The following is a 20,671-nucleotide window of genomic DNA, read 5'->3' as shown; positions in this document are numbered from 1 at the left end:
CCTCAGCCTCCCAAAGTGCTGGGACTACAGATGTGAGCCACCACACCCAGCCTTTTTTTTTGAGATAGAGTCTCACTTTGTCACCCAGGCTGGAGTGCAGTGGCGTGATCTTGGCTCACAGCAACCTCTCCTGCCTGGGTTCAAGCGATTCTCCTGTGTCAGCCTCCTGAGTAGCTGGGATTACAGACGTGCACCATCGTGCCTGGCTAATTTTTGTAGTTTTTAGTAGAGACGGGGTTTCACCATCTTGGCCACGATGGTCTTGAACTCCTGACCTCGTGATCCACCCGCCTCAGCCTCCCAAAGTGCTGAGATTACAGGCATGAGCCACCACGCCTGGATTTTTTTTTTTTTTAAGATGGAGTATTGTTTTGTTGCCCAGGCTGGAGTGCATTGGTGTGATCTCGGCTCACTGCAACCTCTGCCTCCCAGGTTCAAGCGAGTCTCTTGCCCCAGCCTCCCAAGTAGCTGGGATTACAGGCACTTGTCACCTATAATTTGTATTTTTGTATTTAATCAGTATTTTTAGTAGAGACGAGGTTTCACCATGTTGCCCAGGCTGGTCTTGAACTCCTGGGATCCGGTGATTCTCCTGCCTTGGCCTCTCAAAGTGCTGGGATTACAGGCATGCACCACCACGCCTGGCTAATTTTTGTATTTTTAGTAGAGACAGGGTTTCACCATGTTGGCCAGGCTGGTCTCGAACTCCTGACCTCAGGTGAATCTCCCGCCTCGGCCTCCCAAAGTGCTGGGAAGGCGTGAGCCACCGCACCTGGCCTGAATCAGAGACTCTTGGTGTTACTGTTGACTGATAAGGCAGCTCAGCGTGGTCGGAGAGAAAGAGGACCAGTCTTTGAAAATCTAATTTAAAACCTGATCCATTTTTATTTTTTGAATTTGTCTTTCTTTGTATTTCATGACTGTGGTATTTTTGAAGAGTACAGGCTGGGTACTTTGTAAAATATCTCTGAGTCTGGGTTTGTCTAATGTTTCCTCCTGACTGGATTCTGCTTCTGCAGTTTGGGCCCAGCTCAGAAGCGATGGTGTGTTTTCCTCGCTGCAGCGCGTCACGGGGCACGCGGTGATGTGCCGGGACTTGTCCCACCCTGGTGATAATAGTGCAGTTTATTTTCTGGCTAAGGTGATATCTGCCAGCTTCCTTCACTGTACAGTTAATGGATTTGCTTTGTACTTACCAACAAGTAGTGGAGCGTTAATGCATGTGGGGCGATTTGAGGCTGGGGGTCGCCTGTTTCCACCAGCCCTTCGCTAGCAGTTCGAGCACCGGAGTTCATGCTTCCCTGAATCAATTAATATGCTGGTTGCCAAATGGAAGCTAGCTTGCTTGCTTGCTTTCTCTCTCCCTTCTTTCTCTTTCTCCTTCTCTGTCTTTCTCTCTTTCTTTCTTAGATGGAGTCTCTCTCTGTCATCCTGGGTAGAGTGCAATGGCACAACCTCAGCTCACTGCAACCTCCGCCTGCTGGGTTTCAGCAATTCTCCTGCCTCAGCCTCCTGAGAAGCTGGGACTGCAGATGCTTGCCACCATGTCCAACTAATTTTTTTTCAAATTTTTAGTAGAGATGGGGTTTCACCATGCTGGCCAGGCTGGTCTCAAACTCCTGACCTCATGATCCGCCCGCCTTGGCCTTCTGAAGTGCTGGGATTACAGGTGTGAGCCACTGTGCCCGGCCCACTTTTCTTTTTCTTTTTTTTTTAGACCAAGTTTCACTTTTGTTGCCCAGGCTGGAGTACAGTGGCACCATCTCAGCTCACTGCAACAGCTGCCTCCTGGGTTCAAGCAATTCTTTTGCCTTAGCCTCCCAAGTAGGCTGGGACTGCAGGCGCCTGCTACCATGCCCAGCTAATTTTTGTATTTTTAATAGAGACGGGGTTTCATCATGTTGGCCAGGCTGATCTCAAACTCCTGAACTCAAGCAATCCACCTGCCTCGGCCTCCTAAAGTTCTGGGAGTACAGACACGAGCCACCGCACCCAGCCATGCCAGATGGAAGTTTTCTGATTCCGTTATTCCTTCTGCATTTAAGGGTCCGCTGCACCCCCCTATTTATGTATAAATTGTCCTAGATTTGGCCAGAGGGAAGCCCCTTGAGCCATCTCTTGCCTTTTGACACATGTCCATCTTTTATGTATTTATTTTGAGATGAGGTAGCACTCCGTGGCCCAGGCTGGACAGCAGTGGTGCCATCTTGGCTCACTGTGGCTTGACTGTCCCGGCTCAAGCGATCCTCTTGCTTCAGCCTCCTGAATACTTGGGACCACAGGCATGTGACCCTGATATGATTTGGCTGTGTCCCCACACAAAGCTCATCTTGAATTGTAGCTCCCATAATTTCCACGTGTCATGGGAGGGACCTGGTGGGAGGTAACTGAATCACAGGGATGAATCTCTCCTGTGCTGTTCTCATGGTAGTGAATAAATCTTGCGAGATCTGGAGGTTTTATAAAGGGGCATTCCCCTGCACATGTTCTCTGCCTGCCGCCACGTAAGACGTGCCTTTGCTCTTCATTCAGCTTCCGCCATGATTGTGAGGCCTCCCCAGCCACGTGGAACTGTGAGTCCACTAAACCTCTTTCCTTCATAAATTACCCTGTCTCAGACATGTCTTAATTAGCAGCGTAATAATGGACTAATACAGACCACGCCTGGATAATTTTTGTTTGTTTGTTTGTAGAGACAGGGTTTTGCCGTGTTGGCTAGGCTGTTCTCAAATTCCTAGGCTCAAGCAATCTTCCCACCTTGGCCTCCCGGAGTGCTGGGATTACAGGCATGAGCCACCATGGCCGGCCTGTTTCCTTGCGCACTTCCTGACTCTCTGGCACAGCAGGATAGCTCAGGCTCGCCTCAGACATTCCTGTCCCAGCCCTGGATGTAGCCTTTTCTCCAAAGGACCCCTGTTCCTGTTAGTGGGAAACAGAAGTTAGATCTGGGCAGGGCACTGGGTGTGCACATGACTACTGAGACTTCATTGTTTTTTTGTTTTTGTTTTTTGGGACGGAGTTTTGCTCTTCTTGCCCAGGCTGGAGTGCAATGGCGCAATCTCAGCTTACTGCAACCTCTGCCTCCTGGGATCAAGCGATTCTCCTGCCTCAGCCTCCCGAGTAGGTGGGCGCCTGCCACCATGCCCAGCTAATTTTTGTAGTTTTAGTAGAGATGGGGTTTCACTATGTTGGCCAGGCTGGTCTCGAACTCCTGACCTCAGATGATCTACCCGACTGAGCCTCCCAAAGTGCTGGGATTATAGGCGTGAGCCACCGTGCCCGGCTGAGACTTCATTGTGTCTGGGCCCTTCTGACAGGCAGAGCTGGGAACTGTGCACACACACAAGCACACAGCCTTCTACCTGGTTCTGTATCCATCACCTATATCAAAAAACATGAAGCTGGGCAGGGCGGTGCATGCTTGCAGTCCAAGCTACTCAGGAGGCTGAGGAGGGAGGATCAGCAGAGCCCAGAAGTTGGAGGCTGCAGTGAGCCCTGATCCTGCCACAGGTACCCGAGCCAGTACTCCAGCACCAGAGAGCTGACGCCAGCCTTCCTCCTTTCCATGTTTGATTAAGACTCTCATCTGCACTGACCAAGCCAGCCGGGCGCCTCCTCCTTTGCGCGTTTGTGGCTCCCTGGCCCAGGGGCAGAAGCGGGCTCCACCTCCTCAGGACGCCTCCTCCAGGTCCCACGCTCTGCATGCTCTCTGAGCTCCTGTCTCTCCTCCCTCCCGCCGTGCAATGCACTGGTTGGTTCCTTGGCTCCGACTATAGGGAAGGGAAACCGGAGGGGTCAGACACACGTCCTGGGGCTGCCATACCAACCAGCCTCAAACTGAGGGCTTCAAACAACAGAAAGTCATTTTCTTGTGACTCTAGAGGCCTGAAGTCTGAGACCAAGGTGTCCTCAGGGCTGGTTCCGTGAGGCTCTGTGGGGGAACCTGGCCCAGGCCTGCCATCCCCAGCTCCTGCCGCTTCCCGTGGCCCTTGTAGATGCCGCTCCCATCTCTGACTCTGTCTTCACACGGCCTTCTCTCCCCTCCACGTGTCCCTGTGTGAAAATATCCCTCTTTCTTTTTTTTTTTTGAGACGAAGTCTCGCTCTGTCACCCAGGCTAGAGTGCAATGGCAAGATCTCGGCTCACCGCAACCTCTACCTCCCAGGTTCAAGCGATTCTCTGGCCTCAGCCTCCCTAGTAGCTGGGATTACAGGCGTGCACTACCACACTTAATTTTTGTATTTTTAGTAAAGACAGAGTTTCATCATTTTGGTCAGGCTGGTCTCTAACTGCTGACCTCGTGATCTGCCGGCCTCAGCCTCCCAAAGTGCTGGGATTACAGGATGTGAGTCACCACGCCTGGCGAAAATGTCCCTCTTTCCATAAGGATGAGAGTCACCAGATCAGAGCCTTGGTAATAAAACAAACTTCCCTTCCAATTCAGCTGCCAACACAGCTGCAGGCAGGTTCTCTAAGCTTCACTCATCACATCTGCAAAGACCCAAGTTACAAATAAGGCCGAGATCCCAGGCACGGGGGATCGGGACTTCACCGTGCCTCTTGGGAGACACAGTGCAACCGATGGCGGTGGGACCACTCTGTAACAGGCCCAAGGGGCTGCCTGCTGCATGGTCGTCCCGGACACCTGGGTGGGATGTCTGAGTTCAACAGCCAGAGAGGGGCTTGGACTGGCATGGGGCAGCCAGGGCAGGGGCTGTGTTGGGGGCGGGGGGGGCTGCTGGCAGCACCACAGACATGGGACAGGGCAGGGGTGCAGGGGCCCTGCCCAGGGGCGATGCCTCCTCACCTTGTGACAGCCAGGGGGCACTCCTTGGGGACCCTCCCACAACACCACCAGCCGCAAGCCTCAGTCCCGAGACCGACGCCTGCCTTGCTTCTTCTGGCCTCACCACTGCAGTGGCCTGAGATCTCAGGCCTGACAGGCTGGGAAGGCCACAGCAGCTCTTCCTGGGCTGCCCAGGGGGTCTTCCAGGGGACTTCTGCCACTCCCGGTGTGGCCTGCAGTGTGAGAGCTGAGTGACTCTGAGTGAGAGCCAAGACCTCCCAGGCTCAGTTCCTTCGTGTCCAGTGAGGGGGCTGACCGGAGGCCCCCACCTGAATTGGTGCCCGCAGGCTGCTGTTCCACTCTGCCGTGGCATCGGGCCCTTTAGAAACCTGTCCTGGCCCACAGCTTAAAGCAGCAGTCCCCAACCTCTGTGGCACCCAGGATGGGTTTCATGCAAGGCAATTCTTCCACGGACAGTGAGGGTGCTGGTGGTGATTTTGGGATGAGGCTGTTCTGCCTCAGATCATCGGCCAGTGGGTCCTCCTAAGGAGGGTGCAGCCTAGATCTCTCCCACTCGCAGCTCACAGGCAGGTTCCAGGGCTCCTGCACCTGTGAGAATCGTGAGAATCGAATGCACTGCTGCTTGGACGGGAGGCGGAGCTCAGGCGGGACGCTCGCTCACCTGCAGCTCACTTGCTGCTGCACGGCCGGTTCCTCACACATGGACAGGTCCCTGGCCCGGGGGTTGGGGACCAGTGACCTAAAGGACACCCCGGACTGGTAAGTGTGGTCGCTGAGCACAGGCTGGGCGCGGAGGCCGGGAGGGCTGCCCCTTGGCTGTAGCTAAGCTTGCCACCCCCGAGGGAACCGCTCTGGAAGCTGCTGTCACAGGTAGGGTCAGCTGGGATGCTGTCGGGTTGTAGCTGCCCTGGGCCGAAGCTGGTGTCTGGAACTTGGGAGGGAAATCAGATGTTGCTAAGCCTATCATGGAAGCAGCGCCACCCCAGAGAGCTGGGGAAATTGAGGCCCAGAGAGATGTGTGGAGTCACTGGTGGGACACGGCCACCTGCCTGCGTCTGTCCCCACCCAGCCTCTGTCTCTGCCCCAGGGCAGGGGGATTCTGTTTGGGGCCAGGAAGCCACGGTCATGGAGCTCAGGGAAAGGCTGGAAAGGCCTTGGTCCCTCCAGCTGAGCAGACGCCTGTCTCCACCGCGGCTGGAGGAGGCTGGACGCACCCCGCCCTCCGCGCTCATGGGTTCATTTGTTTGATGAATTTGTCATAACTTGAAAGGCTCTGGCTTCTGTGCTAACTTCCTGTTCCAGTTCAGTGCCAACATAACCACAGGCAGGTTCGTGGCGTGTCCATCGGCACGCCCAGGGAGCCAGCCAAGTCCTCCTCCAGCCTTCGCGGCTGCAGATTCCGGCAGCGGAGCGCTGCAGCGGGTGGGCAGGGGCTGTGGCGGGTGCCAGTCCCACAGGAAGCCCCACGTGCCAGGCGCCACGGCCAGGCCTGCCCCTCCCCCCATCATTCAGTCCTTCCTGTGAAGTAGCCAGCTGGGGGCGGGAAGAGAGTTGCCTGTGACTGCTGGAGGGACTCATCCAGCAGCCCTCAACCAAGACACGCAGATGCTCTTAACCCAGCAAGTCCACCTCCAGGGATCTCTCCCCACCGAGTCCCACTGGGGCGCCACGCCATAGAGGGAGGACGTTTGTGGGAACACCTGAGGCGCCCGGGTTGGGAGCTGGCTGAGTGCTGGGTAAGGGAGAGGCGAGCCGAGCACGCTGGAAGCCGCGGCCAACGAGGCGATTCTGCGGACGGGTGCTCAGAACCTTCATGGCGCTGCTCCGGACAAAGGTGTGGCGCCAGCCTGTGCCTCGGGCGGGACTTTGCTAAAACCAGGTGGGAGGGGAACGGTGCCTGGAGGCCCCGCACCGTGACCTTCTATGCCTTTGAGGTTTAACAGCAGTGTGTGCTGTAACAAATCTCCACAAACCTGATCACGTAAAACACAAATTGCATTCTCTCCCAGGTCTGGAGGCCGCAAGTCCAGAGTCAAGGTGCCCAAGGGCCGCGCTCCCTCTGGAGGCGCCAGGGAGGTGCACAGGTCGGGGATCCTTCTTGGTCTCTTCCAGCTTCCGGGGGCCCCAGGCACTCCTGCGCTTGCAGCCCCATGTGGCTGCAGCCTCCCTCCGCCTCCGCCTCCACACGCCCCCACCCTGGGTCGCAATCATCCTCTGACTTGCTGTCTCCACGGCCTGAGTGTCGTTGGATTTAGGTTCCAGCCTGAGTGCAGGATGGCCTCGTCTGGAAATGGGACGTCAGTCAGAAGCTGGAGGTTCACAGGCCCCCGTCTATGAAGGCAGGCTCTGTGTCCTGGGAGGAGGCGGCAGTCCAAGCGGGACCTGGACGCCTGGACACCTGGGATCCTGGGTGTCTGGGCACTTGGAGCCTGGGCACCTGGAAGCCAGGGCACCTGCACTGCCCCCAAGCACTCCTCTCCCCAGGTGTAGGCGTCCCCGACTGGCCTCGTGTCCAGGGTCCACAAGGAGGAGGGAGCGGTGGGAAGAAGGAAGGCAGCGACAGCCCACCACTGAGGCACCGATGAGTATTTGAGGCCTTGCAACAGAGTGCAGCCGAGAGCATGGACCAGGCAGAGACCAGCTGGCCAGGCCCGGTGCAGCTGAGGCCATTTGTCCCAGACTGCAGCCCCGGGGAGGGCCCGCCCACCTTGAGTGGCACCTTCCCACATGGCAACCCCAAAGTCAGCAGGGGCAGTGTTGGGGTCAGGCTGCCTGGGCCCTGTCCATAGCTGGCGAGCCTTGGACGAGGGGCCTCTGGTGCTCCTTTGGACAGCAGCATCATGGTGGCTGCCTCGGGGGCTGGTGGGTGTGCCCAAGGGGACGGCTCAGGGGCCACCTTTTTTTTGAGACTGCGTCTCACTCTGTCACGCAGGCTGGAATGCGGTGGCGTGATCCCAGCTCACTGCAACCTCTGCCTCCCAGGTTCAAGTGATTCCGGTCTCAGCCTCCCCAGTAGCTGGGGTTACAGGCATGCACCACCACGCCTGGCTAATTTTCACATTTTTAGTAGAGATGGGGTTTCACCATGTTGGCCAGGCTGGTCTCCAGCTCCTGACCTCAGGTGATCTGCCCGTGTCGGCCTCTGGATCGGTGGGCCTTGGTGGGCCGTGGCGGCCGCTCTCGGGCAGGACTGCTGGTGCTGCTGCTGCCTTCACTGAGCCGCCCCGGGAGAATCAGCTGGGCCCTGCAGGCTCTGTGCTCCCAGCCCTGCCGGGTCTGCTCTGGAGTTCAGGGCTCATGAAGGCGCCCCTTTCGTGTAAGTCTGCAGACCTAGGTGGTGCAGGAGGGGAGGGCCCGGGTCCCAGCAACCAAGGCTCTGGCTTCCTTCTGCATGTTGGACGCAGGCTGGGGCCGGCGCTCTGTGGTGTACCAACGCCCCGCACAGGGCCCCAGGGCACAGGGGCAGCTCTGCCCTCTCTGCCCAGTGGGCCCATGGCAGCTTTATCAGGGAGAGAGGGTACAGAGGGGTGGCAGGGGACCCTCGGCAGAGCTTGGCCCCTCAGCGCCCCCAGGCCTTCTCTGGGGAGACCGGGAGGCTTGGGGGTCCTGGGGCAGCTGTGGGCCCTTTCTGGTCTGGCTGTTCATGTGCACAGATGTGCCTGCAGCTCCCGGCCATGGTCTGCCTTCACAGGAGCCCTGGGGGGCGGACAAGAAGGCTCCAGAGAAACGGGCCGTCGAGAGCTCGAATCCAGACGGGTCCTCAGCAGACCTGGGGACGTAGGAAAGGCGAGAGAGCCGCCCAGAGGGTGTGTCCGGCGGCCCCAGCTTGGGCCTGGTGGATTCCGGTCAGCGTTTCTTTGACCCAGGCGTGGGGGTCGCCGGTGCCCCCGCAGGGCTGGCCCTGCTCTTGGTCACTGCTGGGTGCCAGGGACCCGGTCTCCTTCTCCCAAGCACCCCCTGAGGGAGGCTCGTGTTAGTCCGATTTTCTTCTCTTTCTTTCTTTTTTTATGATAGGGTCTCACCCTGCTCTCCAGGCTGGACTGCTGTGCTGGGATCAGGGCTCCCTGCAGCCTCGGCCTCCTGGGCTCCAGCGGTCAGCTCGCCTCGGCCTTTTGAATAGCTGGAACTACAGTATGCGCCACTGCACCAGATGATTTTTGTTTTCATTTTGTAGAGATGGGCATTATGTTGCCCAGGCTAGTCTTGAACTCCTAACCTCAAGCAGTCCTCCCAAAATGCTGGGATTATAGGCATGGGCCACTGCGCCTGGCCTAGTCTGATTTTCAGATGAGGCTCTGCAGGGCCTGGAACTACCTGGTCACCCACAGGCGCAGGTAGAACTGGGAGAAGGTAGTTTCCTGTGGGGTCCTGGGACCTGGGGCAGACAGAACCCCTAGCCCCGCTCCTGGGGTCGGGGGGCCTCACTCTAGATACCTGTGGAGGTCACTGAGCCTCAGTTCTTGGGCCCTGGGTCTGGCACCCCAGAGCCTCCCTGGCCTGCATCTCGCTGACTGTCAACCTCTTGCCTTTTCCTTCTTTTCCTCAAGGCTCCGCTCTTGTTTTCTCAACCTTCTCCTTCGAAACAAACCCTCTCAAGGCTGGGCCCCAGAGCAAAGATCCTCAGGGTTGGCTGGGCGCGGTGGCTCACACCTGTAATCCCAGCACTTTGGGAAGCCGCGGCGGGCAGATCACCTGAGGGCAGGAGTTCAAGACCAGCCTGGCCACCATGGTGAAACCCTGTCTTTACTAAAAACACAAAAATTAGCCAGGTGTAGTGGCGCGTGGCTGTACTCCCAGCTACTTGAGAGGCTGAGGCAGGAGAATCGCCTGAACCTGGAAGGTGGAGGTTGCAGTGAGCCGAGATCGCACCACTGCATTCCAGCCTGGGTGACAGAGCCAGATTCCGCCTAAAACAAAAAGAAAAATTGCAAATCTTTCTGATTTTGAGGGTAAGTGGCGTTTCCCTTGCAGGGCATTTGAGCGTATGAAGTCAAACGGACAAATCAAACCTGGGCCTAAACCAGGCAAGTTACTGAAATACGTGATTCAGTTTCACCGTCTGACAACATACCATTTTAGAAAGAACGTGTATACAAAAAAAGCGTGTGGCAGGGAGAGATTGGAGACCATCTGAAGCTGGGACAGAGGCCGGGACAGGCCCTCCCCTCAAGCCCCCAGAAGGATCCACACCACCAGACGCTGGCTTCCCACTTCCAGCTTCTCAGTCTGTACGAAAAGCGCTTCCTGCCATCACAGCGCCGGTCTGCGGCCATCTGTTCCCAGCCCAGGGCACCAATGCATGGACTCAGCTATGTGTGCGCCCTGGGGAGGCAGAGGGTGGGGGTCCCTCTGCTCCCAGGATCAGTGCTGGGGGGTATCCCAGGAGCAGGAAGGGCAGGGCTCTTCCCTCCTCCAGTGCAGGCTGGGAGGCCTCGGGGAGCTCCACCTGCCAGGAATGCCCATGGGCTCAGGCAGCGCAGAGTCAGGGCTCCCTGCAAGCTCCACAGGTCGGCGCTGGGGAATAGGCTGCTCTGGGGGGGGGCCCTGGAACTGTGGCCACACGTGCCTGGGCACTTAGCCTGAGTGTGGGGGGACTGGGACCTGTGGGGGTCACATGACTTCCCGGTGTCAGCTCCAACGAACCCAGCTCGGCATCCTCTCAGTAAACTGGGGGACGACTCCTTTCTGGTGGGACCTCCCTTCTTGGGGCTTCAGGACCCATTCCTGTGTCTCTGGTCTCCACTCCCGGGCCCCTCCTCCCTCACAAAGCTCCTTCCTGTCCCAGCGTCCTGCGATGACCTCATCCACAGCACTCTTTCCCATCCCTGCTCTGTGGCAGGCTCCGGAGTCCATGTCTGCAAGCCGGTGGTGCCCCTCACATGCTCCTGCTCAAACCGGCCACCTGCGACCTCGTCAAGCTCAGCAGGTGGCCACGCAGAGCCCCGAGTTGTCTTGAAACCTGCTGGCCTTCTGGCACTCATCTCAGTGAAGGCCTGTGGCTATGTCCCTGTGACTCTGCCCCCCAAACCCACACGAATGCCCACAGCAGATCCCGGGGTCTTCAAAATTCAGGCCATGTCCAGCTCAGGCCTTGCAGCCGTGCAGCTCCCTCCTGCCCCAGCACTGTCACCTCCTCCCTGGCCTGCATCCCCTCCACTGGGACCCCTTCTGGTTCCCTCCCCACAGGCAGCCCAGGCTCCAAGCCCTCCACCGGCCCCCCATGGGTCCCCCACAGCACAGTCCCAGAGCCAAAGTCTTCCCTGCGGACTTCCGGGGCCTCTGGAATCCAGCCACCAGCTCCAACCCTCTGACCGCATCCGCTCCCCTCCCCATTTCCTGCCCCCAATGAAGGCCCAGCAGCCTCCTTTCCTTCCTGGAAGCCCCAGGGCCTTGGTGCCTGCCAGACCCCCAGCCAGAAATGCCTTCAGCTGTGTGCGTCCTCCTCTCCCGCAGTGCTGTGCTCAAGGTCACCTTGGCTGCCGTGTTTCACACTGCAGCCCCCGCATCCCCTTGAGCTGCCATGCACACCCTCAACAACGTGGGTGCCAGCGCCTGGCTCCGTGTTGTGTACCAGCTCCTGCTCACCCACGCTGGTCCTATGTGCCCATGTGGTGGCTGAACCAGACAGCCGGCTGACCCACACCCGCCCCTGACAGCTGCCCCCTTCCTCATCCACAGGGTCCTTGGAGACTGGCCCGGGGCTGGGCCCCTGTCTGGAGCCATGTCCTGCCGGTCGGCCTGGGATGACGGCAGAGACCGCTGTCGAGGCCACTGTGCTTCGCAGATCACATGGCCCGGACAAGCAAGCTGACTCAGGGGCCCAGGAGACCCAGAGGAGCTCTCCAGCCCCACAGCCCAGCCCCGGGGCCTCTGCTGCTGAAGCCAGCGGGTGGGCCTGGACGATTGGCACAGGAATAAGCAAACAGACCCTGGACCCAAGGGTGGGTCCAGAAAGCGGCCCCTTCCCTACGCTGACGTATAACAAAGCCCCCTGAAGAGCAGGGGGAAGAGGTGGCCTTTCCCTGCCACATGTCTAATATCAGCTGGATATTGACAGAAAAAAATGACCCCATTCCCACATCACACCATCTACAAACATCAATTTAAAGTGAGTCATAGAGCAAGCTGGGCGAAGTGGCTCACACCTGTAATCCCAGCACTTCTGGAGGCTGAGGCAGTTGGATCACCTGAAGTCAGGATTTTGAGACTAGCCTGGCCAACCTGGTGAACACATCTCTACTAAAAATACAAACATTAGCCAGGCGTGGTGGCAAGCGCCTGTAATCCCAGATACTTGGGAGGCTCAGGCAGGAGAATCACTTACACCCAGGGAAACAGAGGTTGCAGTGAGCCAAGATTGCACCACCCCTCTGCAGCCTGGGTGACAACGCGAGACTTTGTCTAAAAAAAAAAAAAAAAAAAAAAGAAGACACTGTGGTCAGTAAAGATTTCTAACACAGGACACAAAGGGACTCTCCAGAAGAGAAAAGACTGGACTTCCTTAAAATCAAGAACTTTGAGACACCATCAAGAAAGTGAAAGATAAGATGTAGATGAATGTGCCGCTTGCCTCCGTGTGTCTTAATATATTCTGGACCAACGTCTTCTGCCCAGAATCTATCAAGAATGGCTACAAATTGATGAGAAAAAGATAAATCGATGTTTAAAATGGGCAACACACTAGAACAGGCACTACACAGACCTGAAGCACATTGAAAGGGCCAAATTGCAGCAAAAAACTGGTCAGCCTGGTTAGTCACTGGGGAAATCAGCATTTACACCACAGTGAGATGCCACTTTATACCGTCAGAAAGGCTAAAATTAAAGACCCACTATGCTTTATTCTTTTTTCTTTTTGGAGACAGAGTCTCACTCTGTCACCCCGGCTGGAGTGCAGTGGCGTGATCTCGGCTCACTGCAACCTCCACCTCCCGGTTCAAGTCATTCTCCTGCCTCCACACCTGGTTCCCCAAATTGGGCTGCTCCTCATCACAGAACTCCTCATCACAGCTCTCGTGCGTTTCTTTAGGGGTGCCATAACAAAGTTCCCCAAATTGGGTGGCTTAAACCAACACCAGCACACCCTCTCACAGGAAGCCAAGGGCTGAAATCTAGGTGGGCAGGATTAGCTCCTTCTGCCAGAGTCAAGGGAAGCTCCTTCCGGCACCTCTCCCAGCTTCCAGGGACTGCAGCAACCCCGGGTGCCCACTGGCTTGCAGTTGCCCAGTCTGACCCTCACGTGTGCCTTCCCGCAGACTTCCCGCCGCCCCCGTGCCCCCGCACCCCACGTATCCATGTCTAGTTTTCCTCTGCCTCACTCTTCCAAGGACGCCTGTTATCGGATTTAGGACCCACCCAAATCCAAGATAATCTCAGCTCAATGTCATTAATTAATGACATTTACAAAGATTATTTTTCCAAACAAGGATCTAGGTGGACACATCTTTTGGGTGCTACCATTCAACACGCCCCAAAACAGAAACAACCCAGATGTCCGTCAGTGGCAGGCTGGGTCAGCGTGCCTTGGTTTATTCCTACGAGGGTCGCCCAGGCATGACGCTGAACTCAGGCAGCAAGACAGGACCAAGGCTTGTGGAAGATGAAGCTACCAGGTGGGCCTGGACCCTGGTCAGGACTTGGAGTGATGGTTAAAGACTCGAGGGCTGCCGGAGAACCTCATGGGTGAGAACGCGTTGAGCTGTGGCCCAAAGATGGGAGCATTTCTTTTTTTTTTTTTTTTTAGACAGAGTCTTGCTCTGTCACCCAGGCTGGAGTGCAGCGGAATAATCTTGGCTCACTGCAACCTCCGCTTCCTGGGTTCAAGTGATTCTCCTCCCTCAGCCTCACGAGTAGCTCAGGTTATAGGCACGCACCACCACACCCTGCTAATTTTTGTATTTTTAGTAGAGATGGGGTTTCACTATGTTGGCCAGGCTGGTCTCGAACTCCTGACCTCGTGATCCACCTGCCTCAGCCTCCCAAAGTGCAGGGATTAAAGGCATGAGCCACTGCACCTAGCTGATGAGAGCATTCTACTGCGTGGACATTGTACCAAGACTGAAAAGTGAACCCCAACCAAGCCCTGAGGCTTGGGGAAGCCTGTGAGGCTGCGGTAGGTGTGATTTGAGATTGGGGAGGGTGGTGAGCAGGTGCTGGTGGGGCTGGGGAGTCAGTGACGCCACCTTTTGCAGCTTGGCCTCAAGCACCCACTCCACATCTCTGAGCATCAGTTTCTTTATCTGTCAAATGGGCGTGTGAGCCCCGCCTCAGAGACTGCAGAGTGCCAAGCCAGGCAACTTCTGGGGGCGCTGAACGAGCATCTGTCTTAATCCATCTGCCCCACAGGGAGGGACCCGGGCTGGCCTCGAGGGAGGGACCCGGGCTGGCCTCGAGGCAGGAGGCTGGAACCAGCACTTGTAGGTGTGTGTGTGTGTGCAGGCAAGTGTGTGCAGGTGCATGTGTGAGTTCACATGAGCACATGCATCAATATCTCAAGGGAAACTCACACTGGGGAGAGTCCACCAGAAATGTTGAAATGACACATGTGGGCTGGCTCAGTGTTTGATTTTGTTTTTGTTGTTTTGAGATGGAGTTTTGTTCTTGTCCAGGCTGGAGTACAATGGCGTGGTCTCAGTTCACTGCAACCTCCACCTCCAGGTTCAAGTGATTCTCCTGCCTCAGCGATCCAAATAGCTGAGATTACAGGCACCTGCCACCACAGCTGGCTAAGTGTTTTGTATTTTTAGTAGAGATGGTGTTAGAGACAGAATGCTTGTTTCTAGGGACTGCAAGGAAAAGAAAGCATTCAGACAAAATTTTTCTTAGCAAGGCAATTTTACTTTCTGCAGAAAGGGTATTGCCCATCAGCCGTCTTGCTACAAGAGTACAATGAACAAAGGCATATATTTATTCTTTACACATTGGGTCTTTACTGCTACTCTCCGTTGGTTGGAGCTGGACTTTGTAAATTAAAGCTGAACTTGATTGGCTAACAACTTGAAAATTTTAAAAATAGGTAAATGGAGAACAAATAGGCAACGGAGAACAAACGAAAAGAGGAAGTCTAAATAAGGAAGGGAGAGGAAGTTGCTTGTGAAAGGACTTAGAAAAGTCACAGCATAAATAACTTGGTTAAAGTACAAGGACAAAGAATGTGCTCTGTGCCTGTGAGCATGTCCAGCACAAATATCTTGGTTAAAGTGGAAGGACATAGAATTCGCTTATTCCTTTATATCTAACACCTGCAGAGGATAGGGCCTCACAGAGTTACTAGCAAAAAGCAAGAAGGCTGGGAAGAAAGTTAGTCTTTAAAAGAAACTATTATTTCTAACATTTATTTTTATTATTCCTTAACAAGAAGGAACACTTTGAAGAGAAACTTTTTACTTTCTACAGATGGGGTTTCACCATGTTTGCAAAGGCTGGTCTCAAACTTCTGAGCTCAGGTGATCTACCTGCCTCAGCCTCCCAAAGTGCTGGGATTACAGGCGTGAGCCACTGTGCCTGGAATGGCTCAGTATTCCTGTAGATGGATCAGGGCGGAGTTCTGCAGAGGGAGGACAGGACGGGTGTGAATAGAGAGGACATCAAGGCTCCATTCCTGGGGCTGCGGGCTCTGCGGGCTGGGGTAGCTTCAGGGCCAGTGTGTGACCCGTGCACTCATGGCCTGCACTCGGAAGGGCCCCACGCTGATGAATGCTCTCCTCTCACCATCTTGAAAACATCAAAAACCTTTTCTTTTCTTTTGGGATAGGACCTCCCAAAGTGCTGGGACTACAGACGTGAACCACCGTGCCTGGCCATCCCTTAAGAATCTTTGAACTAGGGACCCAGGTCTTCCCTTTGCCCTGGGCTCTGCAAATTCCTCCTGTCAGCTGTCAAGACAGAGGGACTCCAGGGGCTGGCACGGGGTGGGCCTGGCTCAGGGCTGTGGCTGAGGAGAGGGCACTGGACCCTGTGGCCTTTTGGTAACTTCCAGGGCAGGGGGTGGCCTATGGCCTGAGCCATGGAGGCCATGCAGTACCTGGAGGCTGGGGCTTGGCTGGGGGAGGTCCCGCCTGCCTGCTCTCAAGGCATCCGGCATCCCCAGGTCCTGCCAAGCCCCAGCAGGAGAATCCTGCAGCCAGAGCTACTGAGAGCAAGTGGGTGTGGGCCAGGGCGAGGTGCAGCGGGGGGACCCGAGGAAGTGCCTCCGCACACGGTGTCACCAAGAGCTTCGCTCAGGGGAATCAGGAAACTGGCGCTCAAGGGCAAGGAAAAGCTTCTATTTAAGCTGACTTGGGTCTTTTTTCTTTGGCAAGAGTCTCGCTGTCACCCCGGCTGGAGTGCAGTGGCACCATCTCAGCTCACTGCAGCCTCCGCCTCCCGGGCTCAAGCAATTCTCCCACCTCAGCCTCCCGAGTAGCTGGGGTTACAAATGTCTGCCACCAGGCCCCGCTAATTTTTGTATTTTTAGTAGAGACAGGGTTTCACCATGTTGGCCAGCCTGGTCTCGAACTCCTGACTTGAAGTGATCCACCTGCCTCTGCCTCCTGAAGTGCTGGGATTACAGGTGTGGGCCACTGTGCCCGACTGAGACTCTTTCGATGTCAGAAAACATAATGAATGCCAGAATCCGGGCTCGTGGTGTGTGGGCAGCTGCGCATCAGGGGTCGGCACTTACGCTGAGGTTCTGCCTCAGCCCCTCCCTTCCTGGGCCCAAGCAGATGGGGTAGCAGGTGAGGAGGGGCCTCAGTTGTCTGGGTGGCCTTTGGCCCTCCCCACTCTCCCCTCCACCCAGGATGGGGTGTCCTGCTCAGTCAGGAGCCTCAGGTCTCCCAGGCAGTCTGAAGGCTGGAGCTTGGGCACCACTGCACTGGGTCTCCCCAGGGTGCAGCAGGCCCTAGATTAGGGGGTGCCCCCACACTAGCTCCCATTGCAATCCCGCTCGGTCAGGCCAGGCCCTGCCCAGGCCCCTTGGGGCTGCAGTTTCTCTGGGCACAGCACTGTCCAGAGCACCTCCCCCACTGCAACCACTGTGCCCATCCTGCCCTGGGCATCACTCCCTGTGGCCTGGCTGGTGCATGGCAGTGGCAGTGTGGTGGGCGGCTCCCTTCCCAATGTGTTTACTGGCGGCCTCACACATCCCTGGCACTCCCTGGGGGTCCTCCCAGGTTTCCCAGGCCAGGAGTGGCGATGTACCAGGCAAGGGCTGGCTGGCGAAGGCACCCCTGGGATCCCTGGCCAGGCTGGGACCAGGAACTGGAGAGGCTGGGCGGGAGATGCTGGGGCAGAGCCTGGGAGCTGGAGGGGAGGCAGGTGGGGTGAGAGCAGAGCCCCGCTCAAGGGACCAGAGTGAGCCCTGGGCGCAGATCCTATAGGTCTGGAGTCCTCCTTGGCCAGGGGACTTCCAGGAGGGAGGGGGAGAAGGCAGGGGTGGGCTGCCAGGAGCCTTCGGAGCCCATCCACATCTGCCAGGCACCTGCCTGGGCGAGAGGCCAGCTCCCAGTGTGGATGAGGTCCCAGTCCCTCCGGCGCCCAGCAATGCCTGGGTCCCAGACAGGACGGGACACCGCCGGACCTGCTGGGCATCGGAGCTGTCCAGATGTTGAGCCAGGTGTTTGGGAGTCGTGGGCGGCGTGTGGCTGGATGGGAGGTGTCCCAGGCCACACTTTGAGAAGGATGAACAGACTGGGACGCTGCCCTGGGGCTCACAGCAGGCATCTGGCTGTGCCCCATCCCCGCCCCGGGCGAGCCTCAGGGTGACGGCGGTGACTGCAGCAGCAGAGTCAGAACAGCCGGCGTCGACCACACCGGGCTGACCTCACAGGCTGTGAGGGGGACCTCTCTGCATCCCAGTCTTCACATTTTCGGAGTAGGGGCAGTTTCCCTGTGCTCTGAAAGTGGCTGGGAGTCTAGGCCAGACGAGAGCTCAGGGCAAGCTCTCCAGGGCCCCAGAAGCATCTTGTGGGGAATGGGAAGCTCCAGGATCCCCAGTTTCCCACCTTTAAATGAGGTGACTGGGGACCCTCTGAGAGGAAGGGACCCTGGAAGCTGGTCATTTGGACCTCCCATCTCTAGGAGCATGTCTGGAGTCTGCCCTTCCTTCCAGAAAGGAAAAGGAGAACACCACGGTCTCCCTTCTTTGGCCAGGGAGGTGGGAGTGGGGCTGGGGGCAGCCAGGGCGAAGGAGAGCCTGCCATGTGAGATCCAGGGCTGCACCGGTGACTGGGCGGGTGAGTCCACGGTCGGCACCCACTGGCGAGTTCCGTCACCTCTCTGTGCTTCAGTTCCCTTCTTTGTAAAACAGGAGAACACCACCGCCCACCTCCCCCCCCCCGCCCCACGCCAAGGTGCTGGGTGAAGCTTCAAAGGTGCTGGTGCCAGGCCACCCTCAGTCAAGGCAGCAGGAACCCCTCGGTGAGGGGACGTGGCCCCGCAGGGCTTTGGGGAGGAGGCAGAACCCAGGGCTCCCCGACTCCCCGGCCCATGCTCCCCTGCACGCGGCCTAGCTGCCGCCCTTTCCAGAGAGAAAAAGACATTTCCGCCCAAAGCCAGTCTGAATGGCCCCAGACTCCACACTGGTGATGTCCGAATCCCAGGTCCTGGGGTCCTTGTCCTTCCACCACAGGCTGATGGCGGCTTGAATGGAGACTGGGGTCCTGGACCTGCCCGGGGGAAAGTCACAGTCACATCCCCCACTGGGCTGGGGATAGCTGCCCACGGGCCGGGCCAGGCCGGTGCTGGGATTGTGTCCGGGTCACCCAACAAAGGACCAAAAACGGGGTGGCTGCAAAGCACAGTCATTTCTTCTCTCCCAGTCCCGGCGGCCAGAAGCAAAGCACAGTCATTTCTTCTCTCCCAGTCCCGGCGGCCAGAAGCAAAGCACAGTCATTTCTTCTCTCCCAGTCCTGGCGGCCAGAAGCAAAATCAGACTGCTGGCAGGACTGTCCTCTCTCCGGAGGCTGCAGGGGAGGTCCTTCCTACCTCCGGAGGTTGGTGGCCACAGGCGCCCCGTGGCCGTGTCATTCCTGTCTCTGCCGTGTCTTCACAGCCTCTCAGGCCTCCCTCTCAATCTCCCCCGAACTCTGTCTTCTAAGGGCCTTTGTCTCTGGACAAAGACCCTTTTCTGTCGTGTCCACGGGCCCCAGATGGACCGATCATGGGGGGCTCCACGTTATTTCAGAGTCGGGGATGGGGCCACTCACAACCATGAAGCCACAAACGGGTGTGGGCCTGACAGCTTTGGGCAGGCCACCAAGCACCAGACAGAGTGAGCCCAGCACAGGCTGCCCGGGAGCCGGGAAGGGTGACCAGGCAAGGCGCCTGTCCTGAGTGGAAGTGACTGGGCAGGGAACGTGGCGGGGCCTCACTCGGGGTCTCTGGCTTCTCCCCGAACCTCGGGGCCTCCCCCGCTCCATCCTGCTCCTGTACTCCCCTGGTGGAGAGGACTGTCTCACAATGGGCTGGACGTGGCGGGCTCAGGAGGGTGACCAGCCTGGTGTGCCCAAGCTGGAGCTGGCAGACTTGGGGTTTGGGCCCAGGTCCAAATGAGTCCTGGGCCCCCCCACCTCCTGAGGCCAAGGAGCATTTCTCAGTCTGGTGGGGGACCCAGGAACTCCCTGGCCAGGGCCGCCCTGTGCTCCCGGCAGGCCCTGGAGGAGGCAGCTGCTGTACCCTCTGAGCTGGCTCTCGGGGATGGCTGAGCTGTGAGGCCCGAGGTACACCTGCTGCTGCTGCTTGGAGAGGGGGCCCCAGGAGCCCACTGTCTGGGGTGTAAGCCACCCCATGCCTGTGCGCGCCGCATCACACACCAGGTGGCCCCCCCCAGTGCCCACGCCCTCCCCAGGGCTCTCCATGGCTCCTCTCTAGTCCCCACCCGTGTCAGCTCCTCACAATTCCAAGGGGACACCCAGCATCCCCGGGGCCCAAGCCCTGGGAGGACGTGGTCTGGGAGGCGGGACAGAAGCCTCCTCCCCAGCCTGCCTCTGATGTGCCACCCAAACCTTTACACCTCTATACCTCAGGTTTACTTATTTATTTTTATTATTTTTTGAGACAGTCTCACTCTGTTGCCAGGCTGGAGTGCAGTGGTGCCATCTCGGCTCACTGCAACCTCTGCCTCCCGGGTTCAATCGATTCTTCTGCTTCAGCCTCTCAAGTAGCTGGACTACAGGCATGTGCCACCACATCCGGCTAATTTTTGTATTTTTAGTAGAGATGGGGTTTTACTATGTTGGCCAGGCTGGTCTTGAAATCCTTGCCTCAAGTGATCCACCTGCTTTGGCCTCCCACAGTGCTGGGATTACAGGCATGTGCCACCGTACCCAGCGGGACCTCAGGTCTATAATCATGTAAATCACCCAACAGGGGAAGTCAGCAAGACTGGGAATCAGGGCCAGCCAGGAGGACCATCTGCCTTCCCCATCTGTCCCATTCTTGGAGGCTCTTGGGGTTCTCGGAGTTGGGTCATGCAGCAGCACGCAGGCGGGGAGGGAAGCCTGGGTTCAAATCCCAGCTCCCCTTCTTCCTGTCTGGTGGCCTTGACCGGCAGTGAGGGCTTTCTGGTGACAGAGCCTCGGTTTCCTCGTGTATTCTGGGCTTGGAGAAGTCCCTTCTGGAGGCAGGAGGGTCCCTTCCTCTTGGTCTGGGCCGGGGAGGAGACCCACCCCGAGGAGGAACGGCCGTGGCCACTACCCCAGTTTCTTCTTCCCCTACCCCGGCTCCTTCTCGGATTCTGTGCTGGGGACTCTTCCCTGCCCCTTGGAGTCTGACATTTCCAGGCCCTTGATACCTTAACCCCAACCCTGGCCCGTGTTTGCAAGCCCATCTCGCCTGGAGCCACGACCACACACGGGCCTCTCCTGGAGCCACGACCACACACGG

Source organism: Cebus imitator, unplaced genomic scaffold (assembly GCF_001604975.1).
Source record: "Cebus imitator isolate Cc_AM_T3 unplaced genomic scaffold, Cebus_imitator-1.0 Scaffold36, whole genome shotgun sequence".
NCBI lineage: Eukaryota > Metazoa > Chordata > Mammalia > Primates > Cebidae > Cebus > Cebus imitator.
Note: the sequence above shows the minus strand (reverse complement) of the source record.